This window comes from Lactuca serriola, chromosome 4 (assembly GCF_051521515.1).
Source record: "Lactuca serriola cultivar US96UC23 chromosome 4, Lser_US96UC23_V15, whole genome shotgun sequence".
NCBI classification, from domain to species: domain Eukaryota; kingdom Viridiplantae; phylum Streptophyta; class Magnoliopsida; order Asterales; family Asteraceae; genus Lactuca; species Lactuca serriola.
The window spans coordinates 295,291,491-295,296,513 of NC_136411.1; the positions used below are offsets into that span (position 1 = coordinate 295,291,491).

The 5,023-nt window shown below is 39.4% G+C and overlaps 1 pseudogene; it reads right to left on the reverse strand.

The window, feature by feature from the left end:
• Positions 1-795: 795 nt before the first annotated feature.
• On the reverse strand, positions 796-914 carry LOC145049147 (5S ribosomal RNA; annotated as a pseudogene).
• Between the last annotated feature and the right edge of the window lie 4,109 nt (positions 915-5,023).

Here is a 5,023-nt window from a genome sequence, read left to right on the forward strand (position 1 = left end):
TTTATGAGTTATAGGGCCGATTCGAGTAAGAATCTCGGAGGTCCTAATTCTCTTGGATTTAGCTCTCCACGCTTTCCAAAGCGTATCAAGCCATCCCAGAGTGAGACTTCCGAAAGGATTTGGTCTCTCACTTGGAATCCCAAAGGTTTCTTTTTCTTGCTTCTCTTCCCAGTCAAGGGCCACTCCCTTCTGAGCTAAAGTATTAAGAGTTTCTGAAATTCGCGAGAAGTTCTGAATGAACTTTTGACAATAGGTCAACGAGACCTAGAAGTTGGCGAATTCCGTAAGCGTCTTTAGTGCTGACAAATTCTCAACGGTTTTGATATTTGGAAGGGTCCTCAAAAATTCCCACATCACTAATAAGGTGTCTTAGGAATTCGACTCTTTGATTCTAAAACTTGTATTTAGAGAACTTCGCGTAAAGCTTCTCTGATCGTAATGTTTCCATGGTTTGTTGTAGATGCTATTTATGATTTCCTTCTTACTACAAGAGTATATAAGTAAGTCATTTATAAGGACAATGACGAACTGATCCAAGTAAGAAGGGCGTACCCTATTCATTAAGCTCATGAATACTACGGGCGTATTGGTCCTATCCGATGGATATCACTACAGACTCGTAGCGCCCGCATCGATTTTGGAAGATTGTCCTCTTAACATCCTTCACTATCACTCGTAACTGGTGATATTCGGATGTTACATCCATTTTTGAAATGCACTTCGTTCCTTGCAGTTGATCAACCAATTCATCTAAGCGAGGCAGAAGGTAATGATTTCAAATGGAAGTCTCGTAGTGGTCTGTGCCACAAGGACTTCCCAAGGTGTTATCCATCATAGTACTTCTCTCGCCTAAGCACGTTTAACTGTGGAGTTCTGATGGGATCCAGTGCAGTAGTGTTGGTATGATCGCATCCGCTGAAGTCTGTCTTTTTGAAGAATAAGACCGGAGTTCTCAAGGGTGAGGAGCTTGGTCTTCTCATTCTATTTTTGAGTAGTTGTTAACCTGTCCGGACGCTTCTTGTATCTCCGTTGGTGTGAGACTGTAGGGTGATATGGTTACAGAAGTCGCATTGGGTTCTAAGGTTGTTCGCATGACGATGCAATTACTCGTAGTCTTGGGCAGTCTCCGTCCTGAAGTTCATATTGGAAGTCATACACGGTTCATCAATCACAGTCCCGTGTATACGAGTCGGATATAATTAAGATTGAAAAGGTAGTCGAATAGACGACTCTTCTTTAAGATCACATCCCAACAAGGAAAAAGGAGTTAAAAGGGAATCATCAATTCTTAAACTGAAGAACGTTGATTATATACCACCCTTGTGTATACATTCTTCAGTGATAGATCAACCATATGGGTCTTTGGATTGAACTTGACGTACTGTATGAGTGGCACTTCGGGGAGGTTTGCTGAGGTTTCTTCGAGAAGGTTATGAAGCATGAGGTACTCTATGTGTGAGTACTTCGGAGTTCTGGAATGACGGCTTTGCTAGAAAGGCGATTTCGGAGAAAGATATGTGCGCACGAAACTGGTATTGCGAGGATTGAATTGACTCAAGTTGTACGATAATGTCGGAATCATATGGAAACTAAAGACATTAGACTTGAACATAAGGCGTTACCGACAAAACACAACAGTGCAACCTTTAGCAGAGTTACAGTACTTTAGAGTAACTACAGGAATACTACTGCGAACAAAGTATACTACAAAAGACAAGTATACGCAGCACGAGGGTCCCTTAACTGACAGGATCCCGCAAAAGATAAGACTCGAGTTGCCCCAGTTTTAAACAGTTTATAAGTCTGTTACAAGGAAACACCTTATTTACATTAACATGGGTCCATAGTAGTCTCTCCTGCGGCAGTGATCCTTAGTATCCTCCCGTCTGAGTCGAAGTTCTTTGTTATTGGACAATCCTTCTTGAAGTGCCCTATCTCACCGCATTGATGACATGTATGGCTAGTACTAGCATTGGTGGTGGGAGTGAGGTGTCGAGTCAGAGTTATGTGAACACGGGTGTTTTTTTGTTCATCCACTTTGAAAATTTCCTTTTATGGGGTCCGGTTTTACCACTACTATCGCAAGCCTGGTTGACTACGATGTTAGGGGCTTGAGTGATGGGTCGCGCCGGTGCTAAGATGGCATGAGTTGCCACTTGTTACTGTTGCATGGCAAGTCTTTGGGATCGCTTGCGCTGCTTTCTGGCTTGGCGATATCGTTTCCTCTTTTTGGTCTTATGGCTTTGCAGGTCTGTTATTGTTGCCATTTGTTGGCTTCCCGGATTAGTACAACAACTGGAGTTGTCGACTCCTTTGCCAGTCTTGTTTGCGTTGCCAGAGTTGATGTGTGCAAGGAAAGCTGTCACAACAGCTGCTACCGCGGCTTGTAACGTAGCGGCGTTGATATGAAGGATAGGGGTTTCGTTGCTCGATGGGCTATTTCTGGATGACGACATGATTCTTTAATACGAAAGAAGAGAGGTTCGTGAGCTAATACGGTTGAACTTGTATCATTTTGATTCTGGCTAAGAGATGAGTCATTATAAATGAAAATTTAGCTTATACACGTTATGATATAATCAATATTGGGCGGATAATAAAATGTGTGATTCTACTTTAGTTTCACATCCCAATGAGGAAAAGAAACTAAATTAGAAATCTCACATTCTATTGTCTACCATGTATTCGTTATATATAACTCGGGAATGTGTAAGCGAGGAAAGTCATAATAATAACCTTCTTACGAATCCTTTGTGATGAACTAGAGTTTCTAGAAAAGGCTACCATTGACCCTAGATGTATTTCGATCGTTCAACTAAAGAGTAGGAGTATGTTCTCGCAGGTTTGACCTACATCCCTATGATGCAGTCCTAGTACGGAATAGAAGCATGTTCAAGAAGGTTTGACCTACATCCCTATGATGCAGTCCTTAGTAAAGAGTAGAAGTAAGTTCGTAGAAAGGTCTCAAGACGTTTGTCGTTCAAGTCGAGGTATTATTGGTTGGTGGATAATATGATCCAACCTCTGAAATAGACTTGGAATTGTCTCCGAGTTAAATTACTATAGTCCAATGACTTGACTAAAGCAAGTTTCAGATAGACTCCAATGAAGGTAGGATGAAAGCATTTGAACAAAGAGTGACACGGAAGTTAGCCGAATGTCAATATCATCGATGTTTAAGATGTAATAAGTTCGGGAAAATTGACCTTGTAGTACGTCTTACATCACATCTGGAGTAGAAAAGTCCTTGACAGCATAAAGGCCTAACTAAAAGTACTTACAGTACAAGGTAGTCACATAGAAAAGTGCTACATAGAACATAGATAGGAACACGATTCTTTAAAACAAAGAAGGAAAGTAAAGCATCTCCTACTGGCGACGGTCACCCCTATGCTGAACACTTAGTTCAGCTAGTTGACTTTCCATATCAAGCAAGTGTCCTTCGTACACCCTATGGCGTACTTGGATGTCACAACTAGAAATTTTGTGTCATGTAATCTATACACTCAAGTTAAATGTAGAAATAAAAAACTCAAAGAGCATGTATGATACTTACTCTATGACAACAGAATTTCAATCAAATACACCATACAAGTGCTACAAATAGTCAATAAGCAATTGGAAACCCTAGAAGTTCTTGTTTAGGTCCATTTTGGACTAGGACTTCCTTATTGGACTCAATGGGCCAATAAGCTTCCAATTTGACTATCATGGGATTAGAACCTTTAAATGGGCTCTAATTGGACCCACGTTTATTTATTTCAACATTTTGGGCCATATTGGGCCTAGAATGAAATAAATTAAATATTATGAATCATAATTAACTCAAACTAGCCCAACAAAGTGTAAAAATCATATTATATTTTATTTGGGCCAAAAATATCCAACCTAACTCTAATATTGGGCTTAGGGGCATTAAAGCCCAATACTCTCTTTTTCTTTCCAAATTTCAGCCCAAGACAAGCCCAAGAGGAAGAAGTTGACTATTACCATGACACCTCACTTTTACATGGGGGATATCCATGTTTTACACTCCAAACATCCATATAATCTCATCTTTCCATGCAAACCCCTCTCTTCTTCTCTCTTCTCTCTCATTTTCGGCTGAAAACACACACACACATCACAAAAATCTATTCCAATCTCTCAAAGTCTTGAAGAGCATTCCTCCCCCCTCCTTCAAAAATTTCGAGAATCAAGAGCTTCACAAGGAGAATTCTTCACTAAAATCATTATCTAGGTAAGTTAATGCTTGGATCCATACTTTAGACTTCTTCTTATATCCAAAAATCTCTTCTTAACTCTCATGAAATCATAAACTTGTGTCTTAGAACCCCTCAAACTCGAGATCTTCAAGAAAAGGGTGCTAAGACCAAAAATCACTTCATTTCTTTCCATTTCTCCTCCAAAACCGAAACCACACCCAAGGTGAGCTTCATACTCCCTATTTTTCTGTTTTATAAGTTTTGTGGGGGGGGGGGGGTGGAATACAAGTGAAAGTGTAGATCTATATGTATTTGTATGCCTTGTATGATTTCTATGCTTATATGTGTGTTTTTGTGTGATTATGATGTTGGATCTAGTCATAAGCCCCTAAAAATCGAGATATACTTTATGTTAAATGATACTAGCATCAATTATATTTCTACATACAAAGTGTTCCACGAAAAATAGCTAAGTGGCTTAATAACATCTTCTTTGGGCTAAAAACTCATTTTTGGACACAAAATGTTAAAAAAATATAAAGTTAAAGGGCCCAAAATGACATATTACGAATTCTGATGGGTGAGATGAGTCAGAACTGCTTCAATAAAGTATTTTATGGAAATATACTCTTTTGGAGGATTAAAAATATAAATTTCAAGCTTAATGGGCTAAAAATGACATTTTCGGCCCAATAGGGCCCAATATGCGAAATTTTCCAATTTGAGGGGCTGAAACTGTGTTTTTCCGTAAAACAGTGGACTACTAGTGTTCCAAGTCCTTTTTAAAGGTTAAAAATGCTTTTCATAATTAAAAAGGA